Genomic DNA, 23,722 nt, shown 5'->3' on the forward strand with positions numbered 1-23,722 from the left:
TAGAATAGCTGAAGGTAGCTGAATTTAAAAGGAAGATGACTCTATGGCCCTGTAATTCAAAGATTGCCTTATTATGACCATCTAAGTGTTTATATCTATATTATTTTCTTCCTTCTAATGCACAAGTCCTACAATCTTAGATATATATATTTGTAATAACATAGAAAGGGAAATATATTTGTATATATTGTCCCTGTCTGAATGTGAAAGGCCAGTTTTAAAACTTAAAAGCCCTTTAATCAAGAACTAGCTAGACTGAAATTTTGGCGTAGCTGAATGCAATAAGTTTGTAAGTGCCCACATTTTCCACAAGTGATCTTCCCTGCCTGTTCAATAATCCTTCTTACATTCACTTTACAGAGAAGGTGCACCTCAGTGAATCTGGATACTAATTAATTTCAAAGCTGTAATGCACAGCAAAGAGATATATCTTTAAAATAACTGGATTAGGGCTTCCCTGGTGGTGCAGTGGTTGAGAGTCCGCCTGCCGATGCAGGGGACGGGTTCGTGCCCCGGTCCGGGAAGATCCCACATGCCGCGGGGCGGCTGGGTCTGTGAGCCATGGCCACTGAGCCTGCGCGTCTGGAGCCTGTGCTCCACAACAGGAGAGACCACAGCAGTGAGAGGCCTGCGTACCGCAAAATAAATAAATAAATAAAATAAAATAAAATAACTGAATTAGTTAGATTAAGTGACAATTCAATAGAAAAGGAACTTTCAAATTCCATTTAAATATAAGATTAAAAGATGCAAATTCATCTGTAGAGAAAAGCCTTACTGACTTCAGATACACAGAGTGGCGGGTAAGAAAAAATATCTCAGTGTTGTTTTGGTTAATATGTTTGTTTGTGTAGTTCTAAGCATGTGCTGCTATAGCTTGGGCATTTGGATCCTCTCAGGTCCTTTAATTAAATTTATTCTCTTAAAATATCAATAGACTCACCAAAAAGGATTGTTTTATTCATTTTAAAATACTCCTGATGCAAATATTATGGGAAAGTAGGACTTTGGTGGGAGGTAGAGAGAAATAAGCTGAGAGAAATACAAGCAGTGTTTTATTATTGTCTCTGATTTTCAGTAAATTAACAAATATTTCTTTGTCCCACTCTTTTGCGTTTTTAGCTTACTGTCTCTAGTATGTCATCTCCCACAATTCAAGTATCTTAGTAAAACCATTGTTCCATTTTTAAACTATTTTTCACTGTCTCTCACCTTTCTTGTATCCTTTCCTTTTAACTCAGCTTTACTCTAATGGTCAACCGTGATAGTTACTCCTTTGTGTATATCATCAACTCCCCTGTCCCTCTTTTACTCGGTTTTACTCTCCTGGCTAAACCACAGCCCTGGTTAAATCCAGTTCTTTACTTTCTCTGTACTTTCCCCTGCGCAACAGATATATACACATATGTCTCAATTTAAATGAATAGTAGTTTACCTCAAGAGGCCCTTGGAGAGTTGCAGTAATCATTCTGTATTTCCCAAGTCACTTCCCATTCCGACTCTCCTCAATAAGTATTTCATGTCTTCTTTCTCCTCAGTTCTTCCAATACTTTCTCCATTATCTTTAACCTCAGATATTACCTTGTAATTCACTGAGAAAATGGAAGCTATCAGAAGAGAACTTCCACCAAGGTAGCTGCACACCTGCCATACCTGTGCCCATATTCCCTACCTTTCTTCTGATACTACAGATGAGCCGTCTGTGCTCTGAGCTAACACCAAGTACTACTCTTTTGCACTAGATAATCGGCTTTCTTGTCTACTGAATTACAACTGTCTCTTTGCTCGTCGTATCCTCAGATTTCTTTCTCTGTTGGATGACTACCATTAGCACACAAATATGCTGATATTTCTTCTATTTGAAAAGAACCCTTGCTTGATTAGCAACCTCTGTATTGCTAAGAGCAATGACCAATTCTCACCCTTCATCTTATTTTATCCATCAGTAGCATTTGCTCTAGTTGATCACTCTCTCCTCCTTGAAACATTTACTTCCCTTTCTCTTAATTCTTCTTCTGTCTTGATGGCTGTTAGTTTTCAGTCTTCGTTTCTAGGTCTCGAGTACTCTGTCCATGGACTTTTCTCCTCTATACTTTTTCCCTTGGTGATCTAATTCTTTCCTAAGGTTTTAAATCCCATCTCTGCACCCATGGATCCAAAATATATATCTCTGTCTCTGCTGCTGCTGAAAGGTAACTATACAGTATTTCTTGCTGGTGATTAGGCATTCATAGTATTAAGACAGATATAACAGAGCTTTCTGGCTGGCGAATACATGGAGAACTGGGGAGAATGGTGCACCTGGAGAGGTCATGGAAGCTCTGTACCCTTTCCCCAGACCTTGCCGTATGCATCTCTTTTATCTGGGTGTTCCTGAGTTATAAAAGTTAAATCTCAGAGTCATATCCTAGAAGATGTATCATAGCCTTGAGAGACCAGGATGCTGATAATTTAGACCATCCTTCAGGTGCTATCAGAGGATGGGCAGCAAGAGTTGCTCACATTGTCATAGGTAAAATGGACAGGTAGGAGCCAGGGTCTTTTACTGAAAGTATGATGAGAAATGTTAACATCCTTACAAGTACTGCATGCAGTTCTTGAGTTTGTAACTCCAGTGAGTATAGCCTTGGAAGTCTTAAGTAAAAACTCTTTGGATGTGTTTGATGATAATCAATTTTTGGAATTACCGAAGAATATCTTTGATGCAATTCATGATATAAAATGTTCAGTCATGGTTATTTGAACCCCAGAGGAACTGGAGGATGTTTCTGACCTGGAAGGGGATCACGAGGTCTACAGTTACACCAGCATTCAGCATTCACACCGAAGGGAAAACTGACTGAGCTAAGATGACTCAAACACCTGAGGCAGAAAAGGAAAAAAGTGCTGAGCAAGTTGCTGATTTCAAGAAATTGAAGAGTAAGCTGTATGTTGAGATTGAGATACGGACGATACAAGCAATGATATTGTTCTGACCAAGAAATTGTGTATGATCATAATGGAGATGACAGACTTCGCAAGGGGCAGAGGACTACCAAAGCATGCAACTGATGTGATCTATGCAGCTAAAATGATATCAGAATCAGTGTCAAGGATGGATGTCCTCTCTTGGCAGGTTGTCAACCAGTTTCCGGATCCATCATGCAAACAGTACTTGTTGGATTACTGGAACAGATGAAGTTCTACTATCACCAAATGAAAGTTGGCAGTCAAGTTAAAGCTGAGATTTACAACCTGGGAGGGAGAGCTAAGCATGGCAGCTTTGGACAGTGTCACCTCCCTGATCCAAGCAGCCAAAAATTTAATGAACGCTGTAGTTCAAACCATGAAAATGTCTACATTGCCTCAACCAACATTATCTGAATTCAGAGTCCTGCTGGGCCCTGGCACCCAGCTGTGATGCAGAGAATGAAGGCCCTGAAAAAATAAATAAATAAAATAAAAATCCTTGATTAAAAGAGAGAAGCCAGAGTAAATGTGTGCAGCTGTTGGATGAGACTCAGCAAAGAAAAATGTCTACCCAGTGCAAGGAATGAGTGAATTTAGAGGAGGACATATCTACAGAAACAACTCTTCTACTCCAGTCCCTTTATTACAAAACCCTGGCTAAACTTACTACTTTTTTTTTTGCATTTGATTAGTTCTGCAGGTTCACCGACTTTTAGAGTTTAACCCTCAAATAACATGAACCATTGCAAGCTGAACCAAAATGAACAATGTATATTTGGGATCATGTCATTGTCATCTCTGTATGGTCAGCACCTAGTAAGTAATCAGTATATGCTTGTGGAATGAATGAAACCTTTCAGATGTTGTTCAACCTTTCCCATCACAGAGAATTTTTTACATTCATTGCAGAATGGACATAGGAGACTCAAGTGAGTCATCTGTAATAGCTTAAGTACACTGGCCCTTCTCATTTTGAATTAAAACATTGACAGGAGTTCTTGAGTTGGTTTTCAGTGGAAACAAAGACTTCATTAAATGGTTTCCCATTTAATCTCCAGGCTTTCTTTACCTGACCTAACCTGGCAGACATGTGTGCTTCCTGCTGTAGGAAAAAGAAAAAGAATCGGTCTCTAGATATCTGTACCAATTGTCAACTGATTGGGTTAACAACCATCAGAAATTAACCAAGCTTGAGCAGTCAAGCAACTTCCTGGATTTTGAAAGTCAGCCTTGATTACAAACAAAGCAATCTATTAACATTATAAAGGTTACAATGAGTTCTGATGCAACAGATATGCCTTTTAAAGTTGCACTGTGTTCAGCAGTTCTGCACGTTGAGTATTGGGTTTAAATGGGTTCACCAGAATATATACGTGAAGGAAGAGTTATCACCCACTGGGGAAATGGGGCATCTAACTATATATCCCTGAGTGAGTTATGATAACAGAAGTGTAAGGAGTTCCACATGACTCTAAAAATCCATTTGTGTCAGGTTGCAGTTGTAATTATAAGGAAAAGACCACTTTGAAAAACCTTTCGGCATTGAATAAAATATAACAGTGAATTGTACCGTTGAACTATGAAGTGGAGTTCATGGCAATGAGCTGGAGTGATTTTAATAACGTTCTTTCAAATAAAAGTCACTGAATTAAAAAAAAAATAGATACACTATGATTACTTTTTATTCCCTTTCTCCCACATATGTTTATGTAGTTCAGAGTCATTGTTAATGCGCTGTGTTTTATGTTCCCTGTCAACTCTAGGGACACTGATGTTTCTTTTTTTATTTTTCTGGGATATCTGGCTCAGGGAAGGGAAGAGAGAGTAGTGGGAAAGAACAGAGGAGCAAAAGAGAGAAATTAAAGGAGCCTCTTGGTCAATTTTAGGAACTGAATAATTGCTCTGGTAAAAAGAGGAGAGATGTTTGACGCTTGTTTTGACCAATGATTTCATATGGTCACAGTTAATAGGGAGAAAACATCCACAGACAATTCTAAAAGGATACAAAGTTATGAAATTTCAGCACTACTAAGCATATTCGTGCACACGGGTTAGTCAGACAACGATGGGACAGAGATCATTTGATTACAATAACATGCTCATATCTTTAATTTACTTACATATTACAAAGTAATAAAAGTCTATGATGTTTTATTTTCTTACAGAGAAAAGATATTAGTTCATGTTCTCACATTTTCCAAACCGCTTTAGGGGCCTTTGGACAGTTCTATCACAATTCTCACAGTTTTAATTCCTCTTTGAAGGGGAGGGAATTTAAGATTTAGTGAGCGGACCCATCCTCTAGGCTACTCTGTTTCCCTGTTTTGCCCTGCTTATGATGATGAGTTGAACTACTCTGGCCTTTTTTCCTAGTGTGCTGTCATAGACAGCCATTCATACAGTCAGTGAGCCTCTTCCAGTGTTTTTCCTGCCTTATTGAGCAGCCCAGATAGTTCCTCAGTACTGCCGCACCAGCACCAATGCTAATTCCAATCCTGTACCCTTCATCAACTCATTGCTGCCTCTGTCAAGGTGCCACTCAGGCTGTGTCACTGGATTCTTTCTGGGTGTCCACCAGATTCCAGTGAGCTGAGAAACAGGGCCTCTCCATGGCATATCTTTTCTATTCTCCTCACTATTGCTCTCCTGTGAGTGAGAAAGGGCTGAAATTGGTAAATAATTGACTTGCCCAAAACAAGTCCTTGATTGCCGTTCTGACTCAATACTATTCTGTAGTCACTCTTTACTAGAAGTTTTACCTAAACTCCTCTCACTACTAAAATGAAATTTTTCCTCTAATTCTGTTTTCTTCTCTAATTGTCCTGGGCTTATAATCCCAGTTTCCCTTAGCACGTATCCACTACCTGTATTTATTCCTTCAAATGTCCCAAGGTCCAGAGCATATCTGGACATTATGTTTATTTAATATAAGTAGTAAAATACCATCACAGGCTAGGTAGCTAAAAGAAGGTATGTTGAATTTGGATTCATAGAAATCTATATTCCAGCTCTACTGTTTACTAGCTGCATATATTTGAGCAATTTTTAAACCCTCTGTGATATCCCAATTCAGTATCTGCAGAATATCCCCCAAAGTGGATATTAAGGTCGATTTTATAGGACTGTTGTAAGGATTACATAAAAATCACATAGCCAGCATTTGGCAAATGGTAATTGTTAAAAACTTTTATTGTACAATAATAAAAGTAAAATTAATTTTTACTACATCATTCTTACATATTTTAAAAGTAGATATTTTAAAAGTAGGTGTTTCATTCAGACTTGGTTCCTCAGTCTTTCCCCATTGAGCCTGATTTTATTCAACTTTATCTTGACAGGTGTTCGATTTGGTTTCTTCTTCCTCTGTTTCAGGATAGTAAGTTACCCTTTTTGGTGTTACTAATAAAAATCTGGACCAGCGGCATAGTATTTGTAAACTTTATACTAAAACTTGTTAGCCTTTTATCTTCTCATGCAGGAAAATTTCTCGTATTTATAAATATGATATTGTTTTTTGTAACACGTTTTCTGTCTCTAAAAGTAATGCACACTCTTGCAGAAATTTAAAAAATTGCTTACATGCACAAAGAAGAACATAAAACCATTCACAAACCAACTAAACAGAGGCAATCAGTTAGGAATTTGACATACAGACATCTGTAAAAAATGAATAAATTTAATCGAAATGTGAGCCTACTATACATACTATTTCATAACCACCCCCTTTTTAAAAACTTGTTAATAAAGAGTGATACCTCACTTTAGGAGAAAATTCCCACACTATCATTTTAATGAATACATGATATTCATAAAACGGACATAGGGTAATTTATTTAACCACATTTATATTGCAGGATTGGCTATTTTCCATTTTTGTTATAATAAACAATGCTACAATGAACATTATATACATAAATCTTTATGCACGTCCTTAATTATTTCTTTAGGATAAATTACTAGAAACAAAATTGCTGTGTCAAAGCATATGCATGTTTTATTTATTTATTGTAACCTAGTTTTAAATCATAGAGTAATAAAGGCACTTTGGAAAAAGTCAGTACTGAAACATTAAAAAAATGATTAGTAAAAGTGTACTGTCACCCAGTATCCCATTTTAGCGATAAACACTATTATTAACACATTTAATTTAAAAAATTTTTTCCACAATTTGTTCTTGATATTCAAGCATATTTAAACATACACACTTATATTTGTTAACATACAGGGGTTCATTATACATATGCTTTTTTGTATCCTTTTTTACTTAAGGTGCTTGAAAAATATTTACAGGAAAATCATTTTGCCTCTTTCTTTTAACCTATTGCATAGTATTTCATAACACAGTATTTAATAGTGTTTCATAACATGGGTGTACAGTATTTTATGTAACCAATCCTCTCTTAATAAACATTTAGGTTATTATTTTTGCCCTTATAATCAGTGTTATAATGGCCCTGTAAAATTGTCTGTAAACTTTGATAGTAGGATGGATTTCTAAAAATGGAAGTGATGAGTCAAATAATGTGTATTGTTTAAACTTTGGTAGTGTAATTAAGTATTTTGTGGCATTTTCTTATTCAAATCAGTATTGCTATTTTCTTGAAATACTATTTCTGAGATACAATGTAAATAAAACAATGCATTTGAAGTAAAAAATTATCTTCTCAGAATATTAGACAGTTTTAGTATTCTTTTCATATAACTAACACACTCCATTTGGAGACTTCAGAGAAGTAATTCTAAAACTTAATGGTAAACAGATATATTCACTTTAAATTAAAAATATTGAAAATTGCACTGTTTTTCAAGATACTTTTGAATTTACAAATTATACTGTGTTATTTAATCATTTAATGCTAGACCATCACAGCTTTTTACCCACTACCACTTTTTTTTTTACAGTTACATTACATAAACTACTATGGACATCAGGCAACTATCTGCTTAATTTTGTTCATCCATTTAGCAAATATTTAATAAGTGTCTACTCTATGCAAAATCTCATACTACTTGTTAGGGCTGTGACAATAGACCAAAACACAAAAATTCTTGATTATTCATGGTATTTACATTCCACTGGGGGAAGACAAATTGAACAAGTAAAGTATAGATTGTGAAAGATAGAATTCCATGCTAAGATAACAGATATACTAGGTACACTAGATAATTCAGAAATATTTTTAAATTTTATGCTATGAATTATATGAGTAGCCACAACATACATATGACTTAAAATGATTATGTCTAACAGCACAATGACTTTTGAATGAGCCCTAATCCTGGACAGCATGTGTTTCATCCTTGTATCTTTCTGGGCACTCTCAACAATTAATAGAACAACTATATAGACACACAGTAATTATATAGAAGAACTGAACAACACCATCAACCAACAGGTTCTAATCAACATTTATAGAACATTCCACCCAATAACAGAAGAGTATACATTCTTTTTGATAAAGGTACAAAAGCAATTTAATAGAGGAAAGATATCCCTTTCAAAACATAGTTGCTAAAGCAAGAGGACATTTATAGATGAAAAAATAAACTTGAACTAAATTTTATACCTTATACAAAAAAAATTACCTTAAAATGGGTCATAAACTTAAAATATAAAATGTGAAACTATGCAACATTAAAAAAAAAGGAGTCAAATCCTTGGGATCTAGGGCTAGGCCCTTGCTATCAAAAAACATGATCTATAAAAGGAAAAACTGGTAAATTGGGCTTAAAAATTTTTAAACCTTTTTCTCTACAAGAGACCATGTTATGAGCATGAAAAGGTAAGCTATATATCATGAGAAAGTATTTGTAAGCCACATATTAAACAAAGGGCTGGTATCTAGAATACATAAAGTACCCTCAAAGCTCAACAGTTAAAAATTAAACAACCCAATTAGAAAATGGACAAACGTAAACATTTCACTGAAGAGGTCATACAGATTTCAAATTAACACAAGAAAAGATGTTAAACATCATTAGCTATTAGGGAAATGCAGTTTAAAACCACAGTGAGACTATACTACAAAGCTACAGTAATCAAGACAGTATGGTACTGGCACACAGTAATCAAGACAGTATATGGTACTGGCACAAAAACAGAACTATAGATCAATGATACAGGATAGAAAGCCCAGAGATAAACCCACTCACCTATGGTCACCCAATCTATGACAAAGGAGACAAGAATATACAATGGAGAAGACAGCCTCTTCAATAAGTGGTGCTGGGAAAACTGGACAGCTACATGTAAAAGAATGAAATCAGAGCACTACCTGACACCATATGCAAAAAATAAACTCAAGGGCTTCCCTGGTGGCGCAGTGGTTGAGAGTCCGCCTGCCGATGCAGGGGACACGGGTTCGTGCCCCGGTCTGGGAGGATCCCACATGCCGCGGAGCGGCTGGGCCCGTGAGCCATGGCCGCTAAGCCTGCGCGTCCGGAGCCTGTGCCCCGCAATGGGAGAGGCCACAACAGCGAGAGGTCCGCGTACCGCAAAAAAAAAAAAAAAAAAAAAAATAAACTCAAAATGGATTAAAGACCTATATGTAAGACTGGACACTATAAAACTCTTAGAGGAAAACATAGGAAAAACACTCTTTGACATAAACCACAGCAAGATCTTTCTTGACCCACCTCCTAGAGTAATGAAAATAAAAACAAAAATAAACAAATGGGAACTAATGAAACTTAAAAGCTTTTGCACAGCAAAGGAAACTATAAACAAGAAGAAAAGACAACCCTCTGAATGGGAGAAAATATTTTCAAATGAAACAACAGAAAAAGGATTAATTTCTAAAATATACAAACAGCTCATGGAGCTCCATATCAAAAAACAAGCCCAAATAAAAAATGGGCAGAAGACCTGAACAGACATTTCACCAAAAAACACATACAGATGGCCAAGAGGCACATGAAAAATACTCGACATCACTAATTATTAGAAAAATGCAAATCAAAACTACAGTGAGGTATCACCTCACACCGGTCAGAATGGCCATCATCAAAAATTCTACAAACAATAAATGCTGGAGAGGGTGTGGAGAAAAGGGAACCCACTTGCACTATTGGTAGGAATGTAAATTGATACAACCACTGTGGAGAACAGTATGGAGGTTCCTTAAAAAACTAAAATTAGAACTACCATATGACCCAGCAATCCCACTACTGGACATATACCCTGAGAAAACCATAATTCAAAAAGAGTCATGTACCACAACATTCATTGCAGCACTATTTACAATAGCCAGGACATGGAAACAACTTAAATGTCCATCAACAGATGAATGGATAAAGAAGATGTAGTACATATATACAATGGAATATTACTCAGCCATAAAAAGGAACAAAAATGAGTCATTTGTAGAGATGTGGATGGACCTAGAGTCTGTCATATAGAGTGAAGTAAGCCAGAAAGAGAAAAAACAAATATTGTATATTAACGCATGTATGTGGAATCTAGAAAAATGGTAAAAATGAACCAAGTACCAGAACAGGAATAGAGATATAGATGTAGAGAATGTGGACACAGTGGGGGAAGAGGAGGGTGGAATGAATTGGCAGATTAGGTTTGACATAAATACACTACCATGTGTAAAACAGATAGCTAGTGGGAACCTGTGGTGTAGAACAGGGAGCTCAGCTGGGTGCTCTGTGACGACCTAGATTGGTGGTACACGGAGGGGTGGGAGGGAGGTCCTAGAGGAGGGGATATATATACACATACAGGTGATTCACTTTGTTGTATAGCAGAAAATAACAACATCTTAAAGCAATTATACTCAAATAAAAAATAATGATAAATTAGAACGCACTTTAATAGAGCATAGAAATATCTTGGAAAAAATAAAATAAAACCACAATAATATATGACTATATACATATTAAAATGGTTTAAAAAATGATGATAACATCAAATAGTGGTGAGGTTGTGGAGAAACTGAGTCATCATTCAACATTACTGGTGAGAATATAGAATGGAACAGCCATTCTGGAAGCCAGCTAGGCAGTTTCTTTAAAAACTAACTATGCAACCTCCATGTAACCCAGCAATTGTGCTCCTGGGCATTTATCCCAGAAATACGAAAACTTATGGTCCCACAAAAACCTCTGCAGAAATGCTTATAGTACATTTATTCATAATAGTCCCAAAGTGGAAACAATGCACATGTCCTCCAGTAGGTGAATAGTTAATTAGACTGTGATACATCCATACTTGGAATATTACTCAGTAATAAACAAAAGAACATTGATAAAATATAATAATTTTGGTGAATCTTCAGAGAGTTTTGCTGAGTGAAATAAGCCAATCCCCAAGATATATATACAGAATGATTATTTTTGTATAACACTGAGGAATGACAAAATTATAGAAATGGAGAACAGATTAGTAGTTCCCAGGAGTTAAGAAGACAGGGTGGGGAGGTGACTGGTGAGAGACGTGTGGGTGTGACTATGAAAGGGCAACATGAGAGATCCTTGTGGTGACACAAATGCTCTGTATCTTGACTATTTCAATGTCAATATCCCAGTTATGATATTGTACTGTGGTTTTGCAAGATGTTACCTTTGGGGGGAAATGGGTAAAGGTAAATGGGATCTCTTAGTGTTATTTCTTACAACTGCATGGGAATTTACAGTTATCTAAAAATCTTATTAAAAGTTTGATTTTTATAAAAACCAAGACAAATGTGACCTAATTAAACTTAAAAGCTTTTGTACAACAAAGGAAACCATATTTTGTAGTTTATGTTGGAATTCAGAAATTTCAGATCCCAAGGGGGAAGGGGTGGGTGGGATGAATTGGGAGATGGGGATCGACATACATACACTATTGATACTATGTATAAAACGGATAACTAATGAGAACCTACCATAAACCACAGGGAACTCTACTCAGTGCTCCGCGATGACCTAAATGGGAAGGAAATCCAAAAAAGAGAGGATATATGTATGCGTATAGCTGATTCACTTTGCTGTACAGTAGAATCTAACACAACATTGTAAAGCAACTCTACTCCTATAAAAATAAAAAACAAAACAAAATTCACAACATTAATGTCCTACATAATATCACTTTAAATGCACTCAAATTTCATAAGTGTTAAAAGTACTAGTGTTTGCAAATTATATAATTTAGTCTCTTTTACAGCATCCTTTCTTAATGAACGTTTGCATCTGGCACCACTATTTTCTGCTTATTTGAACCCACCCATTCAATTATTATATATTATTTCACATTACCTTTCCTTCCAACAATATACATTCATTTTATGATGCAGGATTTTTATTCCTCATTTTTATTTTTAAAAACAGAGTATATTAAGGGCTTCCCTGGTGGCGCAGTGGTTGAGAGTCCGCCTGCCGATGCAGGGGACACGGGTTCGTGCCCTGGTCTGGGAAGATCCCACATGCTGCGGAGCGGCTAGGCCCGTGAGCCATGGCCGCTGAGCCTGCGCGTCCAGAGCCTGTGCTCCACAACGGGAGAGGCCACAACAGTGAGAGGCCCGTGTACCGCAAAAAAAAACAAAAAACAGAGTATGTTAAGTATATGCTTGTCTTGAATATATTTTCTGAAATTTCTTAATTTCAATATAAACTACAAAATAGTAATAGCAGAGTTAATCTATGAGTTAGTAAAATTATTTTGTTCATGAATAGTAGAATGAGGAATGTATAATGTATTAAATGTACCCGAAGCATTTTTCAATAGGAGAAGAAAATTAAAATACTTTGAACAAATGATGTTTTTGAATGTTTAATGGGATACTCCGTGAACAGTTGGAGTGACTTTCAGTAGTTTGTCAAACAATTAAAGTAATTAAAGTAATTTCCTTATGAGACAATCATATTGGTCATAAAAATATGAAATATGTATTTAAGACATCCTAGACATATACTAATTCAAGCCTATTATGTAAGAACAACAAAAATAGTAGTTATACTAGTATCAGTTACAGTATTTTGTTAAGGGAACACACAACTTTGTGTAAAAGGAATTTTGCCTACGGTTTTCAGAGGAAGAGTCACATGAACTTTGGCAAATATTATTTTGCAAATGCTACTCTTAAGAACAGTACCACTAGCAGTAACCTGACATTTATAACTATTCTAAATGATGCAACAAAAGCGTTTTTAAGGTTCACGTGCACCTTTTCATATGCAGACTTCGCAGTTCTCTTCAATAATTTAGCTTGTTTGGACACATCTTACTGAATCATGTTTTTTGAATTGAAAATACACATTATCGTGTGAGTCAGTCAAGCATTTGCAGAAAGTTATACTTTATTCTCTGCTTTACCTGACCCTTTTTTGGGGTTTGGTTTGGCCTCTTCTACTATTGATCAGGTGTTAGATCCTTGGTAGGTAAACATATTTGTGGACCACATTTATCTGCTTTGGTTTTTTTACTTTGGTTGTTTACTGTGATTTATTTACTTTGGTCAAATTGAGACGGCTGCTATTTACAGATATCTGTAAAGTTTGTCCGGTAAATTGGCTGAGAATCTGAGGTCCTAAAACGTGAATACTTACATTTCAGACTATTTCCCTAGATAAAGTAGTCTCTTTCTTGGAAACTTGATTCTGACACCTGTATTCCTCCTTCACTTGACTCTGTCTCATTCTCTTCCTAGTTCAATGGACTCTGCCCTTTAGTTTTCATCTAGGCCTATAATTCCTACAGTGGCCTGACAATACTGAGAACTGACCACTAAAAATATTGGGTAAAATGGGGGGAATACTATCATACACAACTATGGATCACTTAAAATTATTGACAAAATAATTACATATCATAAACATATTCTGTGTAAGACAGAATATGTTAAATTGTCATAAAATTCATGGTCTTTTTGGTGAAGTTTCTTAAAACTAAGTTTATAGACAAATCCATAATACTTGCATAGGGCTTATTTTGGTAAAGGTGAAAATTTCCGAGTCAAACTGTGAGTTCATCACCCCCCTCTCTCTCTCATTTAATAGCTACAGAAACTTAAGCAATTTTCATAACCTTGTAGATGGAATAATGTGCTTAAGCTAATGTTAAGGATATAGTATATGCTCAATAAGTGGTAGTTCTGACTACTATTATTATAACTGTCAGTACAACCACTACCTTTACTACCAGTGGTCCATCCACTACTTCTACTAGAGGAAGGAAAAATAATAAAACTGCAGAAATGCAGAAGATAATTGATGAACATACTGTTTTATGATGGGAAGAGTTATTTAGTTGTTTCAACAGTTGTCCTTTTGATATTTTATGATTCAAAGGATTGAAATGCTCTTTTATCAGATATTGTTAGTCACTTATCTGAATTTTATGGAGCATTTTTATTGCCCTGGCTCAGTAATCCTGGAGATACATTTTCCTTGGGCTATGACAGTTCAAATAGTTAGCAGTTAATGTTGGTCATCATCAAAGGAAATTCCTTTGATTTGGAATGGCATTAGTTTAGCAGATAATCTTTCATGCAATGTGAAATAATGCAAAAAAAGTTTATTTTACCTAAAGTCAGATGAATAGGAGAATTTCAACTGTCATCTACTGCTTAAAAATAATAGCTTTTGGAAGAAGAGTAGCATTCAAATTCACAGTCAGAAAAAGACAGTGGATATTTGTAATAGATAACATGTTAATTCTTGTACAAAAATCACAAATATTCTGGGTATATTTTAGTGTGTAGTTCAAATGAACTTTGATCCCTGGGTATATCTGTTTTTCTAATGTGAACTTTCTTCCTTTGTTTCTTATTGAAAGTGGTTCCAGTTAAAAATAAAATTGCAAATTCAACTCCTAAAATATTACCATAAGCGGATTCTATCTATTGCAACATATTCATACCTACATAGAATTTTACTCTAAGTGCTCACTGAATAAACATTTGTTGAATAACTGTTGAATTTGAATTGCTATACAAAATGCAGTTCTGTGTACAATGCCATAAGGTAAAGCTGATTGTTATGCAATCTGCTCTCCTTTTCTGCCACCATATGAAGCAGCATTCACTCGACAATTTTATTAACATATATTTTTGTCCCCATGTTCTCAAAGTTAGAATTTAAGCAAACCATCCCAAAAATAAAATTTTGGAAAACGAATTTTGCATGAAATGGAAAGAGAGATGACTGCAATTCTATAAAGCTATTTCAGTGGTTTTAATTATTCAACCAAATGGAAGTTTTGACTACCAAATTTGCTGAAGGCTATGGCACCTTCGTAGTGTATTTGCCTCCAAGCTGCACTTTAGAGTAGAAAAAGAAGCCACAAATAACTAGCTACGTGACTATCAGGGTGTGAAATGTCAAATTTAATTTCACAATTGACTCAACAATTTTTGCATTTCTAGGGAAAGAGAGTTAAAGAGCTAAGCGATAAGCAAATATGGCTGGAGGTAAACTGTTTCATGTTTGCAAAACAAGTATGCTTCCCTGTGCAATTCCAACATGAAAGAAAAATTTAAATACTGAGAAATCATATTTGTGCAGTTTTATACCAAATTTTAGAGTATTGTTTATCTCAATTTAAGAATTATTTTCACATTCTCTCCAGGGAATGTAATTAATTAAAATATGACATTGGTAATTATAATTATCTAAATCTTTTAAAATTGAAGGCAATGTTGAAACCTAATGCAACATACATATTTGAGATAGCTTAGAATCGATGTCATAAAGACAACTGAATAACTAAAACAACAATAACGGATAAAAGCTATGTATCAAGAAGAAGGAGGTCATTATTATAATTGCTACAATGAGTATCTCATTGCACAATATAATAGAAATTATACTTTATGGAGTTTTCAAAAGAAACTGTAGGAGTATTTTTATGTCTCTTCACTGAATCACTCAATTCACTACCTTACAAATGTCAAAAGTCAATTGCCAATTAACTTAATGTGCATATATCATTGGGGAGCTAAAATAATTGGGGTCTGGTCACCTAGTTTTCTAAACTAGTACAAAGATTTTGCTACCTGGATCCATGTTTTTTAGGTATTGTTACACAAAAGGATCACCTGGAAAGCTTCTTTAGATGCAAATGCCTGGATCCTGCTCCAAGATATTCTGCCGATTTAACACAGACCAAGAAACTTACTAAAAATGACTCTCCAGGAAATTCTGAGGATATTGACCCAAATGGGAATCTTTTAGGCTATTGATCCAATATATGGTATTTTGTATGTAAGATGCCATCAACTATACGGTGCATTTTTCAGTATTTCTAAGAAAGAAAGAAAAAAAAGATGTCAATTATACAATCTCATTGATTATAAGAGGCATCTTAATTTTAGAGAAGTTAAATGCATTATTCATCTTGGATTGCTGTCATACTATATCACTAATCTATACCAAGCTTTTGACATCATTGGATAGCAGTTGATTCAAAATTAAAAACTCTAATAAATCTCTGCTTGAACCAACCAAACTTATTTTATTTATACCTATACTCTATGTCAAGAGCTTTGATAGGCATCTGTTCCTGTTATCTTTTGCTGCATTAAAAAATAAGACTCCAAAACTCAGGATGCTTAAACAGTAATTTATTATCATTGTACGTGGTTCTCTGACTTGTTTGGGGCTCAGCTGGGCAGTTCTTACTTGATACATCTCGCACAGTTACAGTCGAATGCCGGTTGGAGCTGCAGTCAAAATAATGCTCAGCTGTGCTGGGCTTCCAAGATTGCTCATTCACAAGACTGGTGGTTTATGCTGGCCATTGGCTTAAAACTCAGCTGGGGATTTCAGCTTGAGTACCTTCATTGGCCTCTTCATTTGGCTTGGGCTTCATTGCACTTGTTTGGTTTTCTGAGAGGAAGAATTCCAAGAGTGAGTGTTCCAAGAGGCTAAGTCTGAAGCTGCAAGGCTTCTTCTGACCTAACCTCTGCTCATTATGACCATAGAATCACCTTCTCTGCATTCCGTTGTCAAGAGTGAGTCACAGTCAGCTTACAGTCAAGGGGAGGGGACTACATGAGGGCATGACTAACAGGCGGAATGGTTCATTGGGGCACCATCTTTGGAAACTAGTTATATAGAACCATTACATATTATCTAATTTAATCTTCATTACAAATTCTAGAAGATACTTGTTAGCCAAATAGGGCTGATTCTCTATTCTCTGTGCTGATAACTCACAGAAATTGACACATTTCAAGTACAGCAAGCCCTTCGTATAGTCTGTTGGCTTAAATCATGGAAAATTCTTTAAAACGTTCCTCATTCTATAGTCACCTTCTTAAAGGAAGATATTCACTTTTTCAAGCCCATTTGGTCAGATCTTTTTCTTTTTTTTTTTTTGCGGTACGCGGGCCTCTCACTGTCGTGGCCTCTCCCGTTGCGGAGTACAGGCTCCGGACGCGCAGGCTCAGCGGCCATGGCTCACGGGCCCAGCCGCTCCGCGGCACGTGGGATCTTCCCGGACCGGGGCACGACCCCGCGTCCCCTGCATTGGCGGGCGGGCTCTCAACCACTGCGCCACCAGGGAAGCCCTGGTCAGATCTTGAATGTAGAAAAGTTATTCTGGGGTCCCCATTATTCTTCCACCCTTATGCCATATGCTCTCATTCCTTCCTTACTGCACTCTCCTCTCCACCCTTTTCATACAGCTAAGACCAAAGGGGGAAGAAAATCAAGGACCATTTTTTAAATGAAATTAGCATATGCTTGACTGGGGAACTGTAAAAAATACCTATATAGCACATCAACCAATTATTGCTGAGCTACTGTGTGCCAATTACGTGCTAAGTGCTTATGTTTCCTACCTAATTGAACTTACACAATAAACCAATGAGGCAGACATTATTATCCTCATTTTCATGAGGAAATTGAGGTTAAGAGAGGCAAGGAACTCTCCCAAAACTAAAAACGTGTTAGAGAATTATATCAGATTGTGTCTACCTGGAAACTCATATCCATCTATCTCATAATGAATATTTGAGTTTGGGCTCAGTTGATGCTAAAGCATTCTTTCTCTCAGTAATTATTCAACATTTCCAGTTGCTTCCTAAGGCAGTTCTTGATTTATGATAATAAATTGTTATCGTCAGATTAGAGGAGGAGATTGTCTTCCCACTGCTGCTGTGATAGAGAACATGTACACAGCTTCTCTCAATGCCACGTCAGCTTGTCTAAATCATCTTAAAAGGGGAGATAGAATTTAGCTTTGTTTTGTGTAGTTTAAGAAGGGATTTTGATGTGCTAGTATTCTATTCTTACCCATTCTGACATGTGTAACAATGTAATGTAATCTTAGAAACAATATTACATGTCAATATAATAGGAATTATGGTGAAATCTGAGCTGATCTCAAAGATAATACTACCTAGAAAATCAAAGACTGATCAGTAAATTACTGCTACAAGTTCTTATACTGTGTTTTTCTGGAGTTGCCCTATATTTGCTTGCTTCTCATTGCAGTTTTTGCACTTTCATAAGTTAAGCAAAGTGATACTGAATTTGGGTGGAGTATTCTGCAGAGAGTCAGGTGTGTGGTTTCAGGATAAGAGAGAGTTGGCCTTCTTAAGAAATTTACTGGGGAAAAGCTCGATTCCTTTCTGGACAGTGTCGGTTTGTCTTCCAATTAAGCTGAACTTCTTTACACATTGGTGGTCAATCAGGTGATCAACTATGACTCTCTCTCTCTTTGTGGTAATCTGTAAGCCCATATAACATCCCCAGTATTTTGTTTTTAGGTCCTATGGGCAAAAAATATCCAGTCTCAATCTAAAAGGTAACTGCCTGAGATTTGGAGCTGACTTAGAATTATGAGCTATTTTCCTCCAGGTCCTCATTCAGCAAACACTATTTCTAGCACAGCCACCAGGTGTGAACAACGATCACCTCTGCCATCAAAGGGTCTTGCCATCTAGGGGAAATACAGACAAATAAGCAATCAAATTATGGGAGGGTAAGTACAATGCAATGTGGAAAGTCGAAAGCACTAGAGGCAGACAAAGCAGGGGTACCTCCCCTAGCGTCTGAGGTCTGGAAAAGCCTTCCCAGAGGAAGTTACTGCTAAAGCATGCACCTGCAGGAAAATTAAGAATTTATGCAGGTGAAAAGGCATTAGCAGGGGGAAGAATGTCCTAGCCAGAGGTACCCGTTTGCGCAAAGACACACAGAAGAACTGAGAGGTTATCAGCCTGGCTGTAACAAGCAACATGTGGGCTGAAGTTGGGAGCTCACGTTGGTGATGTCAGCCAGGGCCACATCCTGCAGCTGTGGTAAGCAGTTTGAACTTCTTCCTGAAGCAAGGAGTGCCAGTGAAATTTTTTAAGGTGAGGAGAGAACAAAAGGATCTTTTCAATGAATAAATAAATGAGTCTCTCAGAGGGTAACTTGGAGAGGAGAATGGTAGATGGGGAGAAGGATAATGACTGAAGGCAAGGTGGCCTTGGAAAACCTTTCTGACCATGTAACTCATAACCCAAGTGAGGGCTTAAGGAGCAGAATTTTCCTTCAGTCATTAATTTAACAGAAATTTATCATATATCCACTAGATCTCCAATTCTTTTAAAATCATTAGAGGATATAGCAGTGGACAAACCAGACAACATCTTTGCCATTATGGAGTTTATGTACATAAATGAATATATATCAGGTATTATTTATGCTGTAAAAAATGAAACAGGATAAGGAGATAGAGAATAAGGGGATGAAGGTGTTCTTATTTTACATAGGGTGCTCTGGTAAAGGTACGCAACTCATCCATCTCTTGTCTCTGGATGCTTTTTGTCTGAGAAAAAAAAAAAGTTGCACTGTTTGTTTATCCATTCATTCAATATTCATGTAGTGCCTGTTTATACTAGGTGCTCTGTGAGACACCATGGCAGTGTCATGCAGGTTTAGAGGCAGAAAAGATCAATCAAGCAGTACTTTGTAGACCATGTTAAAGGTTAAAGGTTTGGTTGTTTTTCTTATGGACAATGGAAGCCATTGTAGTGTTTAATTAAGAATTCCATGTGATTCGATTTGTATTTTTAAAAGAGCGCTCTAGCTGCAGGGAGAAGAATGAATTAACAGATTGGGAATGGGTTCTCTTCCAGTAAAGGGAAAAGAACAAATTTAACTTGTTTAGCTATTAGTAGTGAAGGATAAATTTCTCTCCAATCAAAGAAAAATAAGTTTTTTTTTGTCTTTTTTTTTTTTACTGTGAATGAAGGGTTTTCTTCTCCCAAGTAGAAAAAATTGTTTGGGCTGAAATAGAATCTAGTATTTTAAATATTTGTTATCACCTAATCATTTGAATTCCTGACATCTGTTTTTAGACCCATAAATAAATGTCTTATGAATATTTTTTCCTTCTGAACGCCAAACTTATTATTTTGTGAAGGCTAAGATGTGAATGTGTGAACCAAGTGAACTTACAAGAGAAATCCTAATGTGTCCTTACATACTGATTGGGGACCTTTTGGGTCTAAGGGAGAGTAATATTATCTTTATCTATGACACTTGATTGGCAGAAAATACTCATTTTATTATGAAAACACATCAGGCACACATCTGTTACTAGTGCTAAACACCTTTCTCATTAACGTTTTATACATGTGGAATGTTAAAGTATTTGTTTGTATAACATTACGTAAGGATGTATCTTAATACAGCTTTGGCCATATTCAAAATGCCTTATATGTCATGTTGCTCAGATGGCATGTTTACAAATAAGTTTTCAAAGCTCCATATGCACAAATATGAAGTTTTCCTCTAAATACTAAGAATACAACTCATTCTACATTTGCTGGTTTATCGTGCTAACATTTATCTGTATCTCTATATCCCAAGATTTGCAAATGAGATAATTCGGTTGCAGTATGCCACCAAGTATAAACAGCTGGCTCTCTTTGCCAAGCAGAATAGCATCTGAACACTTAATGTAACCCTTCCTCTAGGATGCCTTTTATCATCAGAATTTAGGGAGGGACATTTGCTTGGCATGTATAAAATGTACTGTTCTCTAAAGTCTTACAGCCCATGGATTCTCTTGATAACTATAATAATAAGAGATATGGAAAGGACAAGATATTAATATTAAGCATTGTAAATGAAATCTTATGAACCTATAATAGGGATATTTCAGGGAAACAGTTTGAAATTTTAAATAGGTAGTTTAATGTAGTGATGCTATCTTATTTCCAAACAAAATGAAATTCGCTCAGTGGAGTTTGAGGAGCTGCAGTATATCCAAATATAGAGTACGGGTGAGAAAAAGTTTCACTGTCGACGTGATATAAAACATGAATCAAATAACCAAATATTTCCCTCTGGGTCCCATCAATCCATATATGAAGCATATTTCTGCCATTCTTTCACAAGTGGAAATAACATTCGTTAACACACTTTCATAAAGTTACAAATAACAATGCAACAAATAAGTAATCAAGACCAGTTTGAGAAGGAAATTATAAGAACAAACGTAGGAGCAAGAATAGTCAGTGTTGAAATGTAGTTAGTGCCACTGAGGAAACACATTTAAAATTTAATTTAATTTAAATTAATGGAAACAAATTTGAATAGAAACATGTGGCTATTGGCTATCACATTGGACATGCATGTCTAGGCCATGAGAAGAATCTCTCTCTCTGTAACTATGACATAGGACAGTAATTCAGAGCTGGTCCTACAGCCACTCCAGCCCATAGTTCACAGGAAGGCTGACACCTGCACAAAGCAGTAGTTCTGGACTCCACTGTCTGTGTTCTCAGGATGGGTGACAAGTTGTCTTGGAAGATTCCCGAGAACCACTAGTTATTCTAAAAGCTCATTCAGAAGTGATGATAGCCTAGATGAGGAGAATATGTTAGCTACCCAAATGAACAATAATCATCTTAACTGAAAATCAGATGTTTCACAGGGAAGATGCAGTTAGAGGAAAGAAACTTACTGTTGATGTTAGAGGTATTATTTTATGATGTTTCAAAAGGTTTATTTTTATACTGACAATTATGAATTATTTATCTCACTGCAAAGACACTAATATTTCGAGCCTTCCACATTTATTTTAACCCTAAAGGTTACAACTGTATGGCAAATTAATGTTTATTTATTATTTTAATAGTTCTTTTCACGTCAAAGCAACTTAGGTGGAAATTACCTGTCTGAAATACGTATGTTAAGAAAACAGAACAAATCAAGAAACAGTAGAAACAAAAAAAAATGTGCAGGGGAGATAAGATTCTCTTACAAATCATAATTGCTGAAATGTACTTGAGATTTTTATCAAAAATAAAACTAACTTAAGATAATAGCAAATATTTACTGGGTATTTACTATACGCCTGACACTGTAAGTGGTGTATATGGATTATAGATTTTAATCAATCTACAAAATGGGTGTTATCATTATTTTTATTTTGCCAATGAGGATGCTGGGACCTAGAGATATGAAGTAATGCTTCTAAACTCAAGTAACAAATCAGTGAGGTGACCAGAATCTGGATCTAGTTTTGCACAAATGCATTCTTAACCAATTAAATGAAACCTTCAGAAGATCTAAAATGATTTCATTTGTATCATAGATTGTTGGAATGAAAATTTTCTGTAGTCAAAGAATGACTTTCCCAAGAAAACAAATTGACAACAGAAAACCTGAATGCAGATACATATATTCAGAAAACCTGAATTTAGTATAAATAAGTTCATTTGTATCATTTTTTTAGATTCCACATATAAGTGATATCATATGATATTTGTCTCTCTCTGACTTACTTCACTCAGTATGACAATCTCTAGGCCCATGCATGTAGCTGCAAATGGATCGACATATACACACTACTATATATAAAACAGATAACGAACAAGGGCCTACTGTATAGCACAGGGAACTCTACTCAGTACTCTATGAGGACCTATATGGGAAAAGAATCTATAAAAGAGTAGATATATTTATACAAATAACTGATGCACTTTGTTGCATAGCAGAAAATAACACAACAGTGTGAATCAATGATATTCCAATAAAAAATTTTAAAAATACATATGTCTTCACACATAATAAAGTTAAGATATGTGACACTTTTTTTTTGCGTGTATAATTTGAGCATAACACACCAAACCTGTGACAATGAAATCAGTTCTGTTACTGCAATTGTAGTACTAGAAAATCTGAAGGATACAAGAAAGTGTTTGAGCTGCTGCTATCATTGAAGTTTCCAGTTTGCATCTGAGAGCTGGAGGGCACTGCGCATCCACTTGCCAAGGTGGCCAGGTGCATGACTACGTCTCTGAAATCAGTGTAGAACTACTTCCAGAGGAACTGAAAAACTGTTTCCTCCATTCCTTTTGACAAGAAGTCATTACCAGCAGCCTTTGGGGGAGATTTGTGGAAGCTGCATAAAAAGTACAAGACCCTTATTTACTTTTGATACTTCAAGCCTAGGTCTGAAGGAACAGATACAGTAATAAGACCTATTGCTTGTGACGAGTAAGTCTCATTGTGACTCTCAGCCAACTTTAAAAATACAGAACTGAGCTCAGAACATGCTTTTTTTCTGTCGATGGTCTTGTTTCTTGTCTATTTGGGAATTTTATTCTGCTGGTAACATTGGCCCTAGTATAGTATTACCACTGTAATGTTTTATTTTTACTTTAATACTATTACACTGACGGTTCACCGATGGTTATTTCATGATTAGGAGAATATAACATTAGAATGAATTTTAGCATTATATATTTAACCACGGGTAAGAAGAAGAATGAAGAATTGTCTTTTTTTTCCTACCTGTGAACATTTATACATCGTTTTCCAGCTTTTATTTCTGACAGAGGGAGGC

This window comes from Phocoena phocoena, chromosome 5 (assembly GCF_963924675.1).
Source record: "Phocoena phocoena chromosome 5, mPhoPho1.1, whole genome shotgun sequence".
Lineage (NCBI taxonomy): Eukaryota > Metazoa > Chordata > Mammalia > Artiodactyla > Phocoenidae > Phocoena > Phocoena phocoena.